This window comes from Pithys albifrons, chromosome 12, assembly GCF_047495875.1.
Source record: "Pithys albifrons albifrons isolate INPA30051 chromosome 12, PitAlb_v1, whole genome shotgun sequence".
Classification (NCBI taxonomy): domain Eukaryota; kingdom Metazoa; phylum Chordata; class Aves; order Passeriformes; family Thamnophilidae; genus Pithys; species Pithys albifrons.
The window spans coordinates 15,733,112-15,755,824 of NC_092469.1; the positions used below are offsets into that span (position 1 = coordinate 15,733,112).

Consider the following 22,713-nt stretch of genomic DNA (forward strand, 5'->3'; position numbering starts at 1 on the left):
GAGGTTGTGGAGTTTTTGTCTCTGAAGGTACTTTCCAGTGAATTTCATGATGAACTTGTGTCAGAATGTTTTACTTGATCCTGCTTTAGGACAAAGAAATATGATTTATGACCCTTAGAAATCCTTGTTGGTTGTGTTGTCTAACAGATTCCTAAAGCCTTTCAAACATGCAGCTGGTTTAGGTATCTGTTACATAGTGTTGCTTCTATAGCCAATGAGTATTTGAGAGCTTCTAATTAACTGCTTTTGTTTCATATTATAATGAAGGTTTGGTGCTTAGGGGCTTTGCCTTTCTCCTTTCTCCCCAGAAGAATTCCTTCTCCAACTTAATTTGCTACGCTGTTTGAAGTTTCACTCAGGAACCTGCACAGGATATTTTGTTTTCTGTGGTTTAAATCTGGGGAGGATCCACAAATATTAAAACACTGGTGTGGTTTGGTGTTCGATTTGAATTTTTTTGGTAAATGAGGCAATTGATGTAAATCCTAGGTCACTGTTGATCTTTTGTTCCCTTTTCTGATTTGCATTTTTCTTTATGATGAGATTGCATCAATATTGAAAGAGTCCTTATGCAGTTATTTGGTGTTTTTTTATTTTAGTTCAGGATCTTGACTTAAATGCATTTTCGAGGACGTTGGAAAACCTTATAGGTGTTCTGGAAAATGGGTTAATAGTAGGACTTAGCACTCTGAATTCTCCTAATTATTTAAGGAAGTGTTACCCCACAGGAGTCAGATGAAGGATTTAGAGTTTTATTGTGGCTTGCAATTTAAGCCTTAACACCACATGTGCTGCTATTGTTGCCTAATATGCTACTATAGATTGGCATTGTAGTTGGGGCAGCAAGTGCTGTACATGTCTCGAGGAATTTGTGCTTTCCAGTAAGGTTTACATTCCAAGTTCTTGGTACAGCATGTCTCTACATTGCATCCAGCAGTAGAATGTGCTTTGTATGCAACTTTGCAGCCTCTGGACATTTAAGAATTACCTGGACTCAAAGGGATTTGCCTTCAGCAGGAACAGAGCTGCCATTCAGCCTTGCTGAAGGAGTTGAAAGTTTTTCAAATATGGCAGAAGGTTAATCTAAAATACATGATGCTTTTGTCAGGATTTTTTCCCCCTGTTGCTCCCTTAGTTTATAACCTGGGTTGATCACAAGTAATGAATCATATCCTTGCTGCAGATCTTCTATGCTTGTAACATACGTGCCCAGGTGCGCACACACACACACACACACACACACACACACACACACACACACACACACACACACACAATTTCTGTTAGTAGATGAGGGCAGAATATCATCCCTGCTAAGAAGCATGCCAAGAAGAGTTGGGAGTATTAGTGAAATAAGCCTTGGGCTTGTTGTGCTGTGTGAGGTTAGGACATAAGGAGTCCATAAATATGAAGGTGATGTAGCAAATACGTGATTAAAGTGGTGTTATGTCCTATATAACTCAAAACTCTGGCATACCATGGTGCATTTAGCGTTTCTTTAGTCCTAGGCTTTGTGTCTGGTACTGTTTACCAATTGCCATGGAGCATGGATTGAGGAGCATGCAGTTACAGGGTTTATGGTTTTTGTGTAATCTGTTTCTTTTTTCCTAAGAAGTCCTCGTGCTTTTTTCTAAGGGCTTCTGAGAGCTGTTATAGCCTGAGCTGGGCTTGTGCTGCTCTTTGATGGAGAAAGCAAGGTTCAAACTTCTTAGTGCTGTGTGAAGGGAACACTCTCCCTTTGGGATTGGCTAGTAGTGTTCTTGTCCAATTAATATGGACACAAATTTTGGTAGAAATTTTCTTGAAACTTGGTTATGAGTCCTCAAAATGTTTTAGTCTTAGCTTAAGTCTGAACCATGTTTTGTGACTCCTGGCAAACTGCTTTGAATGTGTCAGCAGTGTCATGTAATGGCTTGCAGCTTAGAGATCCCTGTGAGCTTTAATGTCTACACAATTCTCTGGGACTCCAAGTGGAAATACTTTTTAGCTGGCTCAAGCAGAGTCTTACCAGTTTTGGATCTTATTTCCTGCTTATTTTAGAGTTTCAGTGCTGTGCTCCACTTCGTGTTGTAGATATTCCTTTCAAATTCTCTCTGTGTGTTGGAGCTAATACTTTCTTCTTTGAGTAGTTTAAGGAGTAAGCAATTCCTGTGTTTTCAGAACACCAACATGCTTTTTTGAGAGGTAAGTGTAAATAATTCCAGGGAAATACTGTTGTCCATTAAGTAGAAAGAGATTGTAAAATAATGTATTACTTTTGAGCCTTTGTACTTAATAATGCAAGGAAAAGAAATCACTGAACCCTTTCACTGTTGTCCAAATGAATTTCAGTGGTGTATTTCAAACTAGCTTAACTATGGCATCTGTACATCTATTGAGAAATTTTTCATTTCAAGATGGGTAGAACAAAGATCAAACTGTTAAGTTGGTAGACTGCAGTCAGAAAAATGCATTTTCAATTACAAATTGTGTTGCTGGATGCTCAAGATAAAGTTTGGAATCCCTTGAAAGATGGATGAACATACAAGTGATGTTTTTATTTATCCGTATACACTGCTTGAAGATAGCAAAATTAAAAACAGATCAGCAAAGATGGAATGATACCTTAATTCACTTTATTTGTGAATCAAATACAGGGAATCCAATGTAGCTTGTCAGGGCCCCTTTTTCTTATAGATGAAAACTCTCCTCAACTTCTTAAAAATAGAGATGTTTGCCTAAGTACATTGGATGACTTCGGCAATGGTAGAGTTTGTTGGTATCACATGTCCTCTGTGAGGGGAAAAAAGTACTGAAAAGATTAGATTTATAAACACTTCATTAATTTTTATTAGGAACTTGAAAAAGGTTAATGAATTATTTCATTCTTAAAATACAAATATATCATAGCAGATCAAGAGTTATTAGTAAAATATTTTGTTCATTTTGAAAGCTTTTTCTTCTGACTGTGCAGGCCAACTATTCTTTGAGTTTTCTTCTCTGCTAATTTTTTTAAGATCAATCAAAATTTTAGTCTGGATATCACATTTGAATTTGAGGTATCTTATGGTCATGGTAAAGCTGGTGTAGTAAAAAGAAATAAGACAGACTTACTCAATAGTTTAGTCTTGCACTGTCAGTCCTTCTGGTTTTAAAAACATACTGTTCTGTGTGTATTTAAACATGAGTAGTGTCAGTTTGTTCTCTTAAAATCAGGAAGACTTATTCCACTGTGAGGAATTGAAGATAGTGGGCAATTTTGTGTATTGTTTTTCTGTTTAGAGGTCTCGACATCGGGTTACAGAGAAAGTACTTCCCCAGGCTGCTCCTGGTGTGGGTGAAGTGCTCACTGATGTTTCCACTAGAGGTCTGTGTTGCTCTTTGAAAACACTTAACAAAAGCGACCTGGTGCCTTTTCCCATTGTTAGTAACTGCTCCTGTGATTTTGGTGTTTGTGTTCTTAATTATTAGGGCTAGAATTTGAAATTATAAAAGTGCATCAGCAGTTCATCTGGGTTTAATTTTATACAGAGATGTGGTATTTTCAGCTGTATATGTAAGCAATCTCTTCAAATAAACATTCTTTAAAAAACTGTAACTTGGTTTTAATGTCAGAGAGGCAGTTGTGTGATTTTTCTCTGACTTACATAAATATTTCTGTCTGGTTTTAAGTGTCATCTAGCTGTATGACCATGAAACAACTATGTTTTCTGGTCTCTATATTGGGTGCAATTGCATTTAACCCATGGTGATTGTGAGAGTGTGTGTGAGTAGTGAAGTGTAATTAGCATTTCAGGGCAAAATGTGTATGTTCTGTCTGGTGAGGCAGGTTCCACAAAGCAGAGTTTTTCTTAAAGACTTTACAAAAGTTTATCACAGAACTGTATTGATAATCACAGCCAAGCAATTACTCAAACTGGAATTCTAATTCTTCTGCTATATGAAGGTCAAAAGAGGCCTGTTAATTGCTTTTGTAAGGGATGACCTGAGCAAGCTCCTTAATTTTTTTCAAATGCTGAAGAAAATCCAGAGGCCATAATGTGGCTTGCTATGTTGCTTTTCTTGATTCTATGTTAATGGTTTAGATTGTTTCTTCAAAATAATTGTTGTTTAATATTTCGTTAATTGGAATTCTCTGGTTTTTTTTTCTTTTGCCTGGCACTTTTACTTCTGTGCAATGAAAAAGTCTAAGCCAGCAGAGCAGCTTTGTATTAGTTACTATTAATCAGTTCTTAAAGGATGAGTTGCCATTCCAGTGAGTTTTTGTCTGCATATACTTATGTGTGAGAAGTTATCATATTTCTTTTATTTCTTGTAAAGAACTTCAGCATTAGCAACTTTTGTCCTACTGGTGCAAAATTCTGGGAAATGTGCATATAATTTATCTCAATTAAACATCTGCTTTATGATATAAAATTTGTTTTGAATAACTGGCCTTTTAATTTTTATAAATGATAAACAGAAATTTTTCTGTTTTATTTTTCTCTCATGACTTTTTCCCTAATGGTTCTCTGGGCAACCTGTTCTAGTGGAAGGTGTCCCTGCCCACAGCAGGAGGTTGGAACTGGATGATCTTTAAGGTCCCTTCCAACCCAAATCTTTCTGCTATTCTATAGTTATGTTTTGAGTGTGGAAAGTTGGCTTGACGTGGTAATAAAACTGGTTATTACAAAACTTGTGCAAGGTAGATTTTAGCGTATCACTGAGGTTTATAAACCCTTAAGAGTCTGATAAAGTTACAACTAAAAGTGATTAGTAAATGTCAGCGTGTTAAAATGTGTTTTTACAAACCAAGAAAATGTGAAGCAACCTACTTTTCTCCTCTTAACTACTAAAATGTGGTTAGCAGCTGTGTTCTTTCATTGTGTCTCTTAAATTGATGTTATGTCACACTCCTGACTCATTTGCATCCCCTGAAACAAAGGTAGCCAGTTCTTGAGGATCAGCTGTTTGAAATCAGGGGAAAAGACTTAAAGCTTAAGCTCTGCTTTGAGCTCAGCTCTCAGAATAGAACCCATGTATGCTTTGAGTACTTTGTGTATTTAGGGAGCTGCATTCCCAGTGTCAAATGGAGTTAATTGCAGTGAGGATTTGTATATAAACTCAAACATGTCTGAACATGGTGAAACTGTAGAAGGTGACATTTTGACAGTGGGTGTCTTGATAATTTACTTACCATTAATCATCATTGTAACAGGTAGATGACTATATTTTGTTCACACGTGGTGGTGGTTTTGTGATAAATACAAACTATGTAGCTCTGCAATTTATCTTATGCCTTTGTCTGTATCACCTGCACCTCTCAGAAATCTCTCTCATGGGACATTATGTGAACAATTTACATCTGTGAGCAGTGTAGAATGGCTATGCCTCTTAAATCCTTCTGTTCCCCAAATACTGGAAACTTTTCTGACCCACTTACTGGAAAAGTACAGTAAAGTTTTAGTAGTCTGGAATGTGGGATTAACTATGTTAATTCTGTTACCAATAACATCTTAAGATCTGATACTGTTTGGGCAGAAATAGAACTTTAAACTATTAGAAAGCTGGGAATCTCTTCAGCAAGCATAGAGTGCTTACATTAATTCAGGAAGAACCCAATTTTTTTTTGTTCATCACTTTATTGTATTAAAAAAGACCTATTTTCAGTAGCTTTTTAATTTTGTGGGTTTATCAACTTTGAAAATAAGTAAGCCTGTCCATAACCAATGCAAATACATGTGGCCAGACTGCTGTGCTGAGACTGTGCTTTTGTACTTTGTACTGATGGAAGTTAATGGAAGCTTGTTTAGTGGGGGAATGACATAGTGCATAGCTTCAGAATTCCTGATTTCTGAGCTGTCATTTCTGTGTGTAGTAGTGGTTGAGCCCTTCATTTATTAATATTGTTCTAAATCTTTCTTGTAGTTAAAAAACAGAATCTGCTTTCAGAGCCTGAAAAAAGCCAGATGTGGTTAACCTTTGTTGTATTTCTTATGCCAATTAAGTAATAGCTAATTGAGTAATGGCTATTTAAGCTACTACCAATAAGAGAATCAAAATTAAACTTGTAAAGCTTATCTAAATTTCTTTTGAAGACTGTTTAAGGTCTCTAATAGATGCTGGATAGCTTTTACCACTATGCCCTAAATATTTTGGCAATTGGAGATCAGAGAAGTATGATTAAAAAGAACATTTTTACTTCTTAAGGAATCAAAAAATGACTGCTCTGCGACCTGCAGAGAAGCAAATTCTCAGAATATTGGGAACTATTGTAGCTGCAGAAGTTACTGAGGTTATTTGTGGGCAACAGCATTTTTACTGAGGCTGCCTTCACAAAGAAGGTAACATTTGCTGAATCCTAATTAGACCAGTGAATGGTCTCATTTAAGGCAAACTCTGATCATATGGGAGGAATAAAACAGACCCTTCACATACCATTGAGGCCTTGATTTTATTACTATTAGTCTGTCTGTCTTAAATATGTTCATTGTCTTTCTCTGTATCGCCTGGAGTTTGGTGGTCTAAGCCACAGATGTTTGTCTGAATCTGTCAGAAAGTAATTGTTCAGCTCTATTTTTGAACTAGATGGTGAATTTTCCTTGAAAAATGTGCACATTTTTCTTTGAAAGCACAAAGTTTATTTTCTAATTTCTCTTGCTTGTTTCCATATGAAATACTATTTAAAGGGTGTGCCACTGTCAGGGCTTCTGCGAAGGAGCTGCTCAACAGATTCCTCAGTTTCAGATTCACTTTATGATTTCGTGTATGGTTTTGGGATTTTTCTTGTGCTGAAACACCTGAACTTTGTCAGCCTTGAAAAAATCATCTTGTTTTTGTTGGATAATTTGTTTTGAGGCAAAAATCTCTTAAGAGAAAATACATCTGTCTGCTTTTGGTCTGTATTATTATTTCTCTTCATTCTATTCATGTGTTGACTTTTAAGATTTCTAAGTATAAACTTTTTTTATATGTTTTATGATGAATAAACAACAAGGTGTTTATTTTCTAGTAATTATCTGTTATTTACATCCCTTTTCTTTTGAGAGCAGAAAAAGGAATGTGACATGGGGGAGCAAGCTTGTGACAATACTTCTTGACTGTCTTTTCCTACTGTCTAGTCTATTCCACAGTTTAGTGAAAAAAGTCTGTTGTCTGGATCAAAATCAGTGTTCATAAATGCATGAATTCCTGTGAATTAATAAGTCAAAACTTCTGCCTGTTTTTATTAAGAAGAATTTCTGTACATAATTCTGTGCTAGCTCAGAGGTGCACAGAGATCCTGGGGTTTTGCTAAGGGGGTGCATGTCATGTTCTCACTAAATCAGCATAACTTGTGGTGAACAAACTATTACAGCCTTTGCATGATTGTATGCTTTCATGCTGGAAGTGTTTCATGTGTGGAGAACTGTAGTGGATATTATTTATGGAGGTTTGGGTTCAAAGTTTATTGTGAGGCAGACAGAAAGATCAGCAATATATAACCTTGGATTATTTTTTTTGGCCAGGTCCTAGCTGTCCCTGGGATTGTTTTCATGGGATAGTTTTGTATTTATTGGGCTTTTAGAAGCATGACAGAGTCATTCCTTGATTGTGTATTTTATTTTTTGTGAATTCTAGGCTCCATATACCACATGTTTATCTGTTATAAGCAGCACAGCATGTTAACAGAAAGGCATGGCCTGGGTGCACCTGGGGGTGTGTGCTCTGCCCTGGTAGAATAAAAAAACTTCTCATGAGAAATATAACTTATCCAGTAAAAACACTGCAGATGTAATTTTTACAACAGAGGCTTCTGCCAGCACGGTTGTGTTGTTTAGGGACTGTTTTCTTACCGTTCTTCACCAGCAACAAAGTGGCAGTGAAGGTTTTTTCGCTGGAGAGGATGAGGGGATAAAGAAAATCATCTTTCAGCCTAATGCAGTTTGGTTTTGTGTATGCAGCTACATCTTTTAGTTCCTTGCTACTCTGGCTTCAACCAATGTTCTTTGTCTTAAAGAAAAACTGTTGGCTTAATGAAGAATCCATGGAAAAAGTAATGCTGAAAATTTAAGGGCTGAATTTTTTAGGTGCTGTGGACTGAGCTTAGCATTGATTACCTTACAGCACATGAGGAGCACTACCATAAAAATACTGGATTCTGCGTAGAAGTTTTGGTGTTTGCTTCTTACTTAAACTTACACTTAGCTGAGTTTTTTTTCAGGCATTGTTTTGTGGAAGTCCAAAACTTTGTAGCAGGCATGAATTCTGTTGTACCAGTGTTATGGGGGAACAGGAGCACCATGTTTTTCCAGGAGAGCCTGAGTCTTGTGGGAACTGTGGTTTTAGCCAAAGTAGAGTATTGGGGTGATGTAGAAAAATGCAGTTTATGGAGGGTAACATGGCTGTGGAGTGGAACTCAGTTCCTTCTGTAGTGGGATGTTTGTAACTGTCAGAGATTAGTACTGATGTATTTTGAACTAAAAACTATTATTTCAAACTTTGATCAGTGTTAATAGAAGAGGGTTCTTTGCAGTGTTGTATTCTGAAAATTTAAGGCAGATAATAGTGCTTGAGTTTTCCATGAGTGCCATCACTCTATTTTAACTCAGGCTTAATATTGTGGAATATTAATATTGCTCTGCTTTACATAAGGCTCCAACTGCTTACCTGTTACATACTGTAAATATTAAGAGGTCCTCTTGGATTTCCTGTAATTTATTTTTCTTATTGAGTAAGCTGAAAATGGTGTCAGATGTTCATACTGCTTTTTCATGTCCCTTTTGATGAATCTATTTATTACTTGGGTAATGAGCAGTACACATGGTTGGTTAGCCAAGTTATTGAACTTCATCAACCTTGGCTGAAATTCACAATGCATGTGAAACTTGTTGTAATGTGTAAGAAATTACATCTGGGCTAAAAGGTTCAATAATGATTACTGCTTGTAAAGGAATCTTTTCAGAAAGGGTGGGAGTGAGCTGTGTGCCTGTGTTGTACTTTCTGGTGCTCATTTTAGAGGGGAAAAACATATTTGTGGGATCCTGTAAAGCAGGTGGTACTTACTTCCTTGCTTGTTCTCTACGTTAGAACAACACTTCAGTGAGATTCAACTTAACCTGATTGCTCTTCTGTTTTTTGAAATATTTAATTTCACAAAGGTTTTTTCTTGTTACTTTATGCATATTTCATAGTCCAGAAGCGAAAAGACCTTTTGTGTGATTCTGTTTGTCTCACTGAAACATTGAACTTACTCTCTGCATCATCTTGTGTCATCATGTTTTGAAAACTAATTGTGCTGCAAGAGTTGTTTGAATACATGTACATTTGTATTATTTTGGAAGATATTGCTAAATGTATACTATTTTCTAATCACAGTAGCCTCAAAGACATTTAGGAAATTTTCTAGAGACTGTCAACTCTAGTTACAGCCTATAGATGTACATTGAGTGACATGATTTTTTTTTAGCTTACCAGCAGAAAATCTTTAGTGACTGAAAGCTAAGCAGTAGGGTCACAGAAGGAAGTATTTCAATATCTTGTGTCCCTTTTAAACTACCCATGCTTGATTGTGCCAGTGTGTTGGGAGGTTTTGAAATTCCATCCTGGAACAGTAAATCCCCCACCAAGAAGGAAGTGAAAGGAGGCAGGTAAGACTTTGGAAAGATAAAGATCAAAATCCTGACCTGATTAGAAGGAGTTTAGCTGCTGTTTTCAGAATTAATGAGGCCAGAATTTTGTCTGAGTTATAAAACAGGAATAGTACAGTGCAAAAGCAACTGATCTTATATTCATCCTAAAGTCACAATACACAGAGTTAAAGACACTGTGATTGAGGAAAATAAATGCATCAAATGTCGCATTCTTTCAATAGTTCTCAGGGAAAGATCATAAAAAACAAAAGTACTTTTGTCTGCCTTTTTTTTTAATTAGTTAATGGTATTTGCAGTTTTCAGCTCTGTTGCTGACTGCACACTTAAGTTCTGTGCTTTTGCTTTTCTGTTTTTATTTTTCTTCTGTGAGTGAAAGATTTTTTTTTCTTCTCCTTTTTTTCATTTCTTCTATTGGCTCATATTTTTAATATGTGAGATCTTTGTGGCCTTCTGTTCAGCTATATAACCTCTGTATTTTTGTTCCTGTAACATCCAGCTGGTTTTGATTTCTTGCTGTACTTCCACATGGTGGCTTTTCATCTGTTGCTTCAGAAAACTCCCTACAGTCTGTCTTCAAATCTGAATAGTTTTATAGTAATACACTTGGTTTCCTTTCCTTAATTTAATTATAGTACCTTAGTCACTAAGTTCCTATTCTTAGTTAATGCCTTCTTTGTACTAAAAATACTAGTAAAGTTAGTTTTTCTGGTTGTTGTTATACATTCGTGATAGTAGTGATATCTGTGTGAACAAGGAATTGTCACAGTTCACTTTTGGATGTATTTATTTAAATCTTGTTCATGCACTGTGACTCGAGGTTCCAAAAAATGAGTGTTGCTTTGAAATTTTTCATATTTTTTCCAGGTTATGTTATCTTTGTAGAGGATACATTTGATGCCTCCTCATTCTTTTTTCTTTATCCAAGCAGCTTTAACAGCATATTGTCTAATTGGGTTTCCTTTAGTTTTTGTATTAAAGTCATAAAATTTGTGGGGCATTTTCCTCTTGTGATTATAAGTCAAAAAGCTGCTTTGTGCAAAAAAATCACTGTTTATATAAAAGTTTACAAGGAAGATTGTTAATTGTCCTCTGTCAGAACCAAACTGAAGAAAACAGTATCATATTGTGTATTCAGAGATTCAGGAACTGAGAGAGATTCTGGTTATGTTCCTCCTCTGCCATTGGCAGCATGAGCAGCATGTCTTGCATCTATACAGTTGTACATTGCAGACATTAATTTTGCTTCTTGGGATTTTGAGAAATGTGTTATTAGTCTTATTGTACTTGTGAAGCAAAGTAGGGCTGCAGTGAATGACCTAAATTTAGAGATTATGTTCACAGCCATATTCCAGTTTAATGTGGGAGTTGGATTGTTCTGTCACAGGATAAGAAATACACTTCTCTCAATGCTATTCTAATTCTTCAGCAGGAGTAATTAAGACATATCAAGAGTAGAAAATATGGCAAGCAGAAAAGAAAGCAAGCTTTTTTGCTAAGTGCTTTATTTGTTTGTCTCTGTATCTGGCTCCAAGCAGATGCTGAGGGGTATAAACTTACTCTTGTTGAAAGATTTTTAATTCTGAAGGTAAAATTGGACCATTTTGTGCCTTACTAAGCAAGGAGGAGTGCATAAAAATGCGCATGACCTACTTGGCATCACACTTTTGGCATCCTGAGTGAATGAAGATTGTGATCTGTTTCTGAATCTGATCTGTGGTCGAATACAGATTGAGACTTCCTGATTCTGTTCTTTGTATTTGGTACTCATCTCTGGCAAAACAAAAAGTTATGCATCATGAATGTAAGGCAGAGATAGGCTTCATAATTATCACTAGACTTCCTATGCACAAACTAAGGTTTGCTCATTTAACTGGGGAACTTACCATAGGCAAGGCAGGCTGACTGTGAAATCAGGAATTGTGCAGCCTGATTTCTGTGTGATCTGGAGGGAACTATTGAACACGAGATTCTGACTATGAGAAGAAGTGATCCTTTTTATCTAATTCACAGTAACATTGCATATCTTGACTCAAGATTTTAGAGTACGAAGTTGGCACAAACCCAGTGGATTTTAGAAAACATGTAGTGTGTTTGTTCACATGGCAGCTTTTCCTGTTTTACAGATGTAAAATGTTACAGGCATTTATATCTTTGGATTTTAGCATTCCCTTCCCCAAACAGGCAAGGTCTGACTTCTTGGAAGATGTAAAGCCTTGGTATAGAGCTTGCAGCTGCAATTGGTCCTTTGCTTTAGAAGATTCTTGTCATTGAACTCTTGGGTGGGTTGCTGGTGTTCCAGCTGTTACCAGATAGACCTTAAATGTCATCCAAAAAAAAAATTAATTTTGGTGTAAGACAAGGCATGACATGTTTTCATGTCCTTCTTGAAAGTGTGGCAAAGAGATATCTGATTTTTTTGCCCATGGCCTTATAATTCAATGACTTCTTGCTTGTTTTCCATTCTCCTTGCTTTTGTGTACAGTCGCTTTTTGTTAATACTGTTCTTATTCTTCATCTTTTGTTTCAGAACTCCATCTCCTGCCTTACTTTGTATGTTGGAACCACATGATGGATCATTTGAGTTACATAACAGCCTCCCATCTCCCTCTTCCCTTCGTAGTTTAAAGCACTCCCAAAAGGTTTGCCAGTTTTGAACTAGAGAGACCAATGAACTGCATCTTCCCTGTATTCAGTTCTTTTCACAGGATCCTGAAATGACTCTTGTATCAAAATCTTCCTTTGCTGCCAAACCAAACAAATTGTCTTATCTCATATTGCCCAAAGACAGAGGTGGGTGGTGACTGCCAGAAATCAAGTAATGTTTTAATTTTTGTTCTGTTCCTTTCCCCTGTGATACAAACTGTGAGCCCTTTAGAACAGGACCTGGATCTGTATGTTTGATTCTGTAAGACATCTTTTTTTGTAAGCTGAACTGTGAGCTGTTTAGGACAGAACTTTGTTTTAGTATTTATCTGTAAAATGTCTAATATACATTTTAAAGTCTTTTGCTGTTTGTGTAACTGATATAAATAAATATCAAGTTTGTTTTAAGAAAAAATGGGTCCAGTTTATGTTGTAATAGTTTCTCTGTATCTTTACATAACACTGAGCATTTCTTATGAAATGACTTTGAGATTAAAGCTAGGAGGACCTAGCACTTTAGCTGACAGCACAGTATGTCTTTTAATTATTCTGCCTTGGATGAAGTATTCCTCTTTATTGAATTTACTTCTTTTATTAACATTGCACTGTTGTACTTGCCAAAAGGAGATTCAAAGCATGCAACTAATTTTTTTTATTATGTTTAATTAGAGCTCAGCTCAGCAGTACAGAGACCTATGATAGTCTTGGCTTGCAGAGGAACAGAAGTGTACTTGAAAAGAAACTAGACAATTTCTAGCTTTTTTTCTCCATTTTTGCTTTAGTGGGAAAAACTGTTGTGTTGCCTAAAGCTACTGCTGATGCAAGGAGCAGCTTTAGAGAAGCAGAGTTTGCCAAGCCCATTTCTCTGAACTTGGAACTTTGTTTTAAAATATCTGATTAAAAAAAAAAAAGAAGGTCCAGGAGACACAGAGACAAATTTGAAATTCTCTAAGTTTTTTTCTGGTCTCTTGAGTAAGCTTGCCCAAGAAGGTGTGATAAAAATAGCAACAATAAGGGAGGAGAAAAGCCCCAAAGTTTTGGGAAGAAGTTGGAGAAAGAAACCCAAACCCACCGCTCAAAACATCTTTCAAAATCTAGTTGATACTGGGTGTCTGATTAGACTTTTTATATTCTGTTATGCATGCTCTTAGGTCTGGCATTTTCCCAGAACACAAACCCTTGAAGAGTGTGTGGATTAGGTAGAAACTGCAGTCTCTCTATTATTGGCCTTGGACACTTGATACTGATGTTGGGTAAATCCTTAGTGACTTGTGTGACTGTTTTAACTTTTGTTGCCACTGTCTCTTTATCTCGCCTCAACTTTGCTCTAAAATAATGATGAAGCTACACTAGCATGCACAAAAATGTTATTTATTTCCTTAATAATGTATTAACGTAATGGTATTTATAAATAGACTGTCTTTATTTAAACAAATAAACAAAAGAAGGGTCACTTATCCCATAGTGACTAAACATTCAGGAATGATTACTGAGAAATGGAGTGCCTTAAATAAGGTCAAAATTGACTTCTCAGACCTGATGCAGATTTTGTCAAGTTGCTGGTTTGATGTTGACTTACATTATGGGCGGATTTGTTTTCTGTTGCTCTAGGTTACAGTTAAATGTTTAATTTGGAAGTGTTTATTTTGCAGTAAAAATAGAAGTAGTGTGTTAACATAACTGTAAGTCTGACAAAATATTTTTTATCAGTTATGGATATAAGCATTTGTAATTCTGAATAATTTAGGATTTTAAGTAAAATAAGGAATATGAGTCACACCAAAATGAGTCCTGCTTATTTTGAGACAAAGCTGCTATCTCAGGTTTCTTTAAAAATATTTGTAACTCTGACTTGATTTGGTAATAATACATTTAGATGCACTTTTAGGTGGAAAGGCAGTTTTTGTCTAGAAAATGTGAAGTCGTGCTCTGAGTTGCTGTGTATTCAGATGCCTATTTGCCCTTGTGATAAATGATCTATTACAATGGAAGAATTGTATGCAAACAGGAAAAAAACCTCTTTAATAAATTCTTCTTAAACATTAAATGATAAAACCAAATGCTAGATTCTGATTTTTTTAAGTACAGTAATTGATTTGTGTTACGAAAACTGGCTGAGTTGCTGGCAAGAAGCCACACTGTCATTTTTAAAGATAATCAAATGAAAACATGGATTTATTCTATGCTTGAAGAAACACTGAGAATAAAAAGTTCTAAGAGAGTAATTTTCAGTTGCAGATGCGATGCAAAGATATGACGAGTAGTGTTAATGTCTGCAAATGTTTTTAGTATTAGTGAAATGCCACAGTCCACTGGACTAATACAATACACTTTAAAAGTACTCAGTAAAAATTTTTTTGGGATTTGGGAGGGGCATGATCCTACCAGAACATTGATGAAGAAAGGCTGAGACCTTTTATTTTGCCTTCTTTTAAAGGAGTGTATATTATCTAAACAGTGTTGGGATTAGCTGAAATAGAAGATGCAAGTCTGAATCCTTTCTTGACTGTGATTTTTCGTCACTGATGTGCATCTAATGCAAGGGGTGGATGCTAAAGATAAAACTGGGATTTCATTGCAACTTCAATTCTTATCTCTGATTCTCTTCTTTCCTTCACTCTAATCCCTGGCCACTGTTCGTCTATTCAGGCATCTAACAGGACCTGTTTGTATTTATATGACTTGCCAAGTGAAAAAAAAGTAAATCTTGATTGCGATGATCTGTGCAGTTCAGTATTAAATTTCAGTTTGATTTTGTCTCCCTTTCATTAAGCTGTTTTAAGATTATCTAATTTAATTGAAAACCACAGTTACTCTGAGTAGTACCTCCATGTATTTTAGGGGCAGACATTTAGTGGTTGGTGGGAATTGCTTTGACACAACTAAACCAATGTCTTATCGTGGGACATGACACTAAGCTTGGCTCTGTATTTGATGTGCTGTATTTTCAGTCCAGGACTCTCTCCAGACTGGAACCCTTGGCTGTTACTGCAATGTTTATATTGGATAATAGCACATCTACAACATGAAGGATTGGCAATGTCTGTTTGAATCTGCTCTGAGACGGTGCCTTTGGGTAGCTGAGATACTGATCAGTGTGAGGTGTAACAGTGCTGAGAGGACTCAAGTCCCCCTTTGTTCATGTCTTGTGGCATCATAAAGTGAGTTGGTGGGTGTCTTTGGGCAGTACAGCCGGAGCAGGTTCCAGCTGTGACTGCAGCTTTGTGGCCTTTAGTTACAGCATGTTTGTAATGTATGTGCCTGATAAAGTCACTGTGCTACAATTTTTCTTGCTTGCAGCTTATCCAGTTATGAATTTAGCTTTCTTGCCATCAAAAGATGCATTTTTAATTTTTTATAGGAACAACAAAGCAAAAGATATTTATAAACCTGTTATAGATACCGAGGCGTTGGCTAGATAAATCAACGTTTATTTTATTTTATAAGGAAAAAAAGGTTAATAGCATTTATTAAATAAAAAAAGGTAGTGATTTTATTAAGTGATTTCAGCATCCAGCTCTGTAGGCCTTAGCCTCAGTGATTGCAGCGTCCAGCTCTGTAGGCCTTAGCCTCAGTGATTACAGCTCTTTGTGAAGGCAAGGAGAGGAGCAACACAGTGCTTGCAGGATAGCAGAGCACCGGGTGACCCAGGAGACCAGCTCCCAAAGGTTCACATCTGGCTCTCGTCCAGGGCTCTGTTTATATTCACTTTTTCTGGCGTAGGCCACGCCCCCTTTGCGCAGGCACAGTTTCCATGTGTTACATAACAGTTTCGCAATCGCTTCTCGTTTGCGCAGGCTCAGTTCTGTGCGTTGTAACAGTTGCAGTCCTCAACCAGGTCCGGCTGTGTTTCGCAATACCTTTTGCCTCATGGTGCCCAGGAGTGGGGGGGGTTTCCATGTGGCTGTACAGTCCGGGGTACTTGGCAAGGGACAAACTGCAGGCTTTGGCATGATGTTCTGTTCGGTCGTACACAGCAGGAAGGGTTGCAATGCTGTACGTTTAGACGGGGGTCGGCTCGTGCCGAGCCGGCGCCCGCTGGCATGCTTGGTCGCAGGCTCCCCACGCTGGTTCAGCTTTTAGCATGGGCGGCGGGACTTTCCCGGTGGGGCTGCTTTTGTCCGGCTGCGTGGCTAGCTGGAGAAACTCCCCAGGGCGGCGGCTATCTCTGCTTGTCCACCTCCACTGCGCTCCTGCCTTGGCATGGGGTAGCTGGGGCCAGGTGTGGGGGCTGCACAGCCTTCCTTGGGGGGGGGACTGGCGGGGAGCTTGGCAGGGCTTGCGCTGTGGGTGACCGTGGTACTGGGACTTTTGGGGGTGCTCTGTGGGACCTGGTTTCCAGCGACACGGCTGGCAGGCACCTTGGCAGAACATGGAGACAGCCAGGGCCTTCCAGCACGGCTGGCGTGAGGGTCGGGACCGACCGGGGCCGTAGGGGAAAAGAGAAAAACTGGTGGCTCTGAGTTTTGGGTGTTTTGGGAGTGAAACCGGGCATGTATGGCCAGGAAAGGCTTGTGCTGGGAAAGATGGAGAGGCTGAGAGGAAGTGGAGGTTTTTCCCGGGTGCTGGCTTAGGAGGGGAACGGGATGAACCGGGGGGGGTTTGCAGGGCACGGGTCTTCCCCGGAGATTCAGTGGGGGGGGTTTTGGCTAGCAGGGTCCCGGTGTGGCAATGTGGCTGAGGAGAAGAAGGGAATTCTTAGGGCTAGAAACGGTAAAAAAAGGCAGGGAGGTATTTTTCTTAGCAGGGCGAAACTGTTTGGGGCTAGAAAAACCTGTAGGGGAAGGAGGGGGGAAGGCACCGGGCTGAGAGGTATCGAAACTGGGGAATCTTTCCTTTTCTCTAGAGTGAGTACTCTACATTCCTTGTTAAGCACCGAGCCATTCTCCGATAAGGCATTGTTCTTTCTGCTGGGAAGCTGTCTTTCTGGTTTTTACAATCCTCCAAATTTTCAGGCATATTTAATTTTACATTTAAAACAAAATTAAAAATACTATTTGATTTGGTTTCTAGCAAATTAATTAATTCATCTATTACAAACCTGTTAGTTTAAGGGTGTTCTTAAATATTTGTTTTGCTCCACTCAGAGAAAACAAAATATTTTCGGTTTTGTCAGTGACAACAGCAAAGCACTTACTGTTAAGAATAACTTTTCCTTGCCCAGAGCAGTGTATTGCAAAGAAGTGTAAGGAGTGCATATTTTTGAATTGGTTAGATGGAAAACAGAACCAATGCATTAGTCACCCAGTTTCATTTTGGTTGGCTTTTTCTGTGGTTCATGACTCCAAGAAAAACACATTTGTCCAATTTACACACAAAGGGAGAGGCAGGATGTATCTTTCATATAACATCACACTTTTCAATGAAAATTATCAGTATGTGTCATTGCCATGTGCCTGAAAACACACAGAAAGGAAGAAAGCATTAGTATTTCATGGGACTTGCTCATGCTAAATGGAGTCTTTTAAAAATATCTCGGTGCTTTCTTTGCTTGAAAACTTGCATTTGGAACAACTTGAATAATGTGTCTCTTAAGATTTTATCCTCATTTCCATACTGAAGCAGAATGAATGTGGCCAAGCAATCATGATATGGAATGCATGGTGCTTTTTGGGCTCTGAAAGGTATGAGCGTGTCAAGAATGTGATCTTTTGCACGTGGCTGCCATCACATGTGCCAGCTCTGTTGGCTGTTGGACCCATAAACCACCAGCACAGACAACAATGACAGTTACAGAGCATTCTTCCCTAAATCACACATCATTGTTGCAGTATTTCTACCTGAAAAGAAGCTTATCCAGAATTCTTCATGACTTTAGCACACTTAAATCTGCTTTACTCCTTTTCTGAGGATGGGTTGAATAAGATGATCTGATTCACTGTTGCTGATGTTTAGGTCTTCCAAGTTTAAAGATATCTAATGATGTCTAGAAGACAAGTGCCTTTTCCATTTATATGTAGTTCTCTTGAGTCCCCAAAATCAGAAAACTTAGTTTGCTGAGATGCAGCAGTTGGGATGAGAACAGTGTAGTGGGGAGGAAAAGAGAAACCTCAACACAGCCGTGAACGTAATACAGACTTTTAGTGATATGTCAGTGCTTACAAAATCTGAATTGGTTTCTGCTGTTGTAGAGTCCATAAGAAAACCATCAGTGCATGAAAGGCCCGAAATATGCAACACAAACAGACCTTTGCAATTCTGCAGAACACTTGTGTTCACTGAGTTGATCTTCTAATGTTTACTGTAGTGGCAGGGAAGAAGCTTTTCTTCTGGACTCCCTTTCTGTTTATATTCAAGCTGCCTGTGATGTAGGACTCGAGGAAGGCTGGACTCTAAATCATTGGTTGAGCACACATGAATCTCTGGGCCTCCAGAGCTCTTTCACTCTGAAGAAAAAGGAAGAAAGACGGAAAAAAATTTAAAGAAACTAAGTGTGAGCAAACTCTGTAGCAAACTCCTTTACATGGAGTACTAAGCTGTTGCAAAGAAAGCAAGCATCACTGTATTTCAAATGTATTGTAAATGGCAGATCCAAGGTATCCCAGAGTGTCTGGGAGAAGGCAGAGAAGCTTAAGAAAACTTGCTGTTGCCTGAAATGTTTTTAAATTTCTTCTTGTGTTTTCAAACTTGCTTATATTTGAAATAAGGAGATGTTTTAAAATGTGTAAATGCCTGATGCAAATCCTTTACAAAATGTCCCCTAGTGATCGATGGACTCCATGCTGTCTATTTAAACAAGGAATCACTGAATTACTTTTCCACTCAGTGAATCCTTTTCTCTGTTTTATAGACGGTTATAGAGGAGGTTGCAGCGTTTGACAGAGCCGTGCACTCATCTGGGGTATGTTGACACAGTGTAGTTGGCATTAATTGAGCGGTGCTAACTGCTTCTTAATTGAGCCCATTAGCTGAAAATCTGCCCCAAAATTTAGTGATAGTAGTTGACTGCAGATAGCTAAGAATGTGAGTATTGAACAGTCATCATAGAAAATGAAGAATAAAATTGAGTGCTAATTTCTGAGTCTTTATGAAAAGCTTGCTGTAAGAAAGGGCTGAAGGGTTTTAAATGTCTCTAGCAAATCCCATGTGCTTGTAGCTCTCTTGTTAGTTCTGCTCCCGGTCCTTTAGGTTAGCTGGTGATGTAGAGCTCTGCCATAATGTTTATCCTCATGTATGTCTTATTCTTAAACAGGATTTTCACTTCTGAGTGTCAGATTAGAGCTTGTTCAGTTTGAGCACCAGCAGCAAGAGTAGTTGATCTCAGCACAAATTTGAGATTTCCAGGGCAATTGCTTGAAATTAGCTTTATAAAACATTTGCTCAAAATAGTATATTTAAATACTCTGTACAATACAGTGATTGCTTTTCCAAAGTGCATGTTATTTAAGCATGTTGTTCTTCTGTCACATTTGGGGGAAGGATCTGTTTTATTCTTTGTAACTGGCTGTCCTTGGTGCTCAAGTCTATAATCCTCTGCTGTTTTTCCTACTTTAAAAAACCCCACAACTAGTATATAACTTATTGACAGGCTATCTGTTTTACCTGGTAAAAGTGGTATAGGAGAGATTCACCCCTGGAGGATACAGTTTGTTTCCTGGAAAAGAAACTAAAATCTTTGCTGTTAATATTCTTTTGTGTATCACTTTAGTGATGTCAGTCTCAGATTAAGTGAAGTTTTAATAAAATCTTTAGTTCTTTTGAAGTCCACAGAGGTTTATTTGTGGCTAAAATTAAGGTTTCTCTGGTTCCCTAATTGTGCTTGTCCTTTACACAGTTACTTAGATTTCTCTTCCTGTTTAACCCTACTGTGACTATTTTTAAAGATTTTACTGTTTGAGTGTTTATGATCTCTGTGGTTTAATTTTGGTGTATGAAACCACATTCAATGTGGATTGTAATTCAGTGGTAGTTTTTATAGAGAGGTAAGGGTTTTTGTTTAAATAGTTTCATACTTTAGTCAATCCATGTGTTAGGCTGAGGTTTTAAAAGTTACTGTATATTGAAAATATAGCTACATTTAGCTGAAGAACAAATCTTGTTGACCAACTTAGTTTAACACAGTGAATCTGAGAGAAAATGTTTTCCACTCTGCCAGAAGCTTTTCCCCAGTAGTTTAAGCTTTGTGACACTGGGGGAGGAAAGAAGCATTAATTGCTGTAGAAGAATCAAAGAGCTAAAGCTGTGGAAAGATTTGGATACTGAGGTGCTTCCAATTCTCCTCCTTCAGATGTTTCAGTTAAAGGTTGCGTTTTTCTAAGCTCCTACAGCTGTTTCTTAAACCATAAAGGTGCTTAATTGAACTGCTTAATGAGGATTTTCGGGTCTATGCAGGCATATTTTAAAGACATGTATAAAACTGCTGCAATCTTGAGGGCAAGCAAGTGGATGTGTAGATCATATTTCAACTCCAGTGATCTCTATGAAGAAGACATTGTGTTACCTCTTTGTGATGTATTTCGTCTGGTAGATGATCTGGAAAGATGTCTTATGCTCCCCACAAAGTGATTGATCAAATAGTAATAGTTGTGTACAATCCTTACCCATAGCCAGTAATTCTGTGGTTGAATTGGAACTTTTATGTGGTTTCCTGTACCTGGATTAATTTTTCTCCTTTTGTGTATATCCAGCTGTCCTAAATACAGTGCAAAAGTGTTTTTGAATTAGTAATTTAAAATGTCTGTGAAGGAGAGGTGCATCAACACTTGGCCTGTGGCAGTATTTGAATGGAGGTTTTTTTGTAGCACATGATTTTGTGTAAAGGTCCAGAACATGTCTGCCTAAGGGTGAAGGATCATGTTTTGGAAGCTCAGAAAAGAGTGAGTGTGACCTAATGAGAAGTGCTTAACACTGATATCCAAGTTTACAAGTTAAAATCAAGATGGTATTAAAATAAACTAAATTCACAGCATGTAACTTAGTTTATCATGAGAATCAAATTATTAACTGTAACAGTGAATGTCATGGAATTTATTGTTTTGCACAGTGTGAATGGGGTAGAGTTAGGAAAACACCGTGTGTAGCTAATTAACCCGGCCATCAGCTCTGGATCTGTGTGTGACAGTAGCAGAACCATTCCCAGGCATTCCAACTGGTTTAATAATACAGTAAGCTAGTCAGAGTAAGTGTCTTTTTATGCAAAACAAGAAGCATAAAAGCTAATGGAACCCTGGTATGTCTTCTATTAGTTGCATGAAAAATTTTAGTTAAATATGCTTAAAATGGAATTTAGAGAGGGGAAAGCTTTGCATATGCTGCAGCTGAATTCATGTGGATGCAATGAATTACCCAGGTAATTAAAGTTGCTTGGTGCAGTGAATGGCTTTAAAAGAGATACAAGAAAATTTCTTGGACCTAAATACTGTAAGTATATAATTTCAGAAAATGGTGTAAATTTGTCTTGGTGTCTGTTGTTTCTATAATGTGCGTTATGTCTTGTGCTGTAACTGGATTTTGTTGCTTTGGGGTGTTTTGGAAGTGAGACAGCCCATCTTAATAGGCTTTTTGGTAAACAGTTTTTAACAGGAAATCATGAACATGCTGTAAATGTCATAAAGTTAAAACAAATACCTCTTCTTGTTGACTTCTTCACGTACTTAAATTGTTGGGCGTTTCAGTTTGATTCTTCATTCTCCAGTTTAAGCTTGTCTAATTGAACTCATTAAGCTACGTTATTCCTCTTCCAGCTGGAGGACAATTTCAGTCATTGTCGTAGTTCTCCATGGAGATGGACAAGCAGTAATACTCTTGAGTACCTCACAAATATGTAGTAGCTTACCCCTGAAATTTGAAGGCTCCTTTTAGAAAGGAGAAACAAAGTGTCCAAATTCAGAATGGGGCAGCTCTTTAGAAATTCACTGTGAACTTTCTTCTATGGATGAAAGAAAAAAACCTGGGGATATAGATTCATTCTGCCCTTTAATTATAGCAAAGTGTGAGCTGCCTGTCCACTGGTTTCAGATTTAGCAAGAATGTGCTTGCGGATGAAATCATATCAGTGAGTTTTGCAAAAGAGGGACTTTTTCATGGACTGTTTTTTCTTTGTGTCATCTTGTACATCCAGTGACTTGTTTAGCCCCATGGTACTGTGACCACTATATTGAAGCTGCATGGTATATGATTGATTATTCATAATGAGAAAAATTGTTCTCCATATATCAGCTGATGGTGAGACAAAAATTGAGTTGATTGTACACAGATAATTTAAGAAAGATTTTAGCAAAGATATTCAGATGTGAGGGTAGTGAAGCATACATGTAGATTACAGATGTCCTTGGATAGGAGCAGATTTTCTAAGAATGAGCTTGATAGTCCTCTCCTGGGAATGGTTTAACACTTGGATAGTTCTCTAGTCCCTGGTTTTGTGCAGCAGTGTCCTACAGATTGCATGGTGTTTGCGTTGGAAAAAGGAGTTATCTCCACGTGATTTTGATTCTTACTCTCACACATCTCATTGGTTGTTCCCCCTGCCACAGCTGGTCCT

The 22,713-nt window shown here is 37.7% G+C and overlaps 1 protein-coding gene across 4 annotated transcripts in view; it reads left to right on the forward strand.

The window, feature by feature from the left end:
• Positions 1–22,713, forward strand: part of WWOX (WW domain containing oxidoreductase) — a 498,626-nt gene that overhangs the window by 4,515 nt on the left and 471,398 nt on the right. The window lies entirely within an intron of this gene.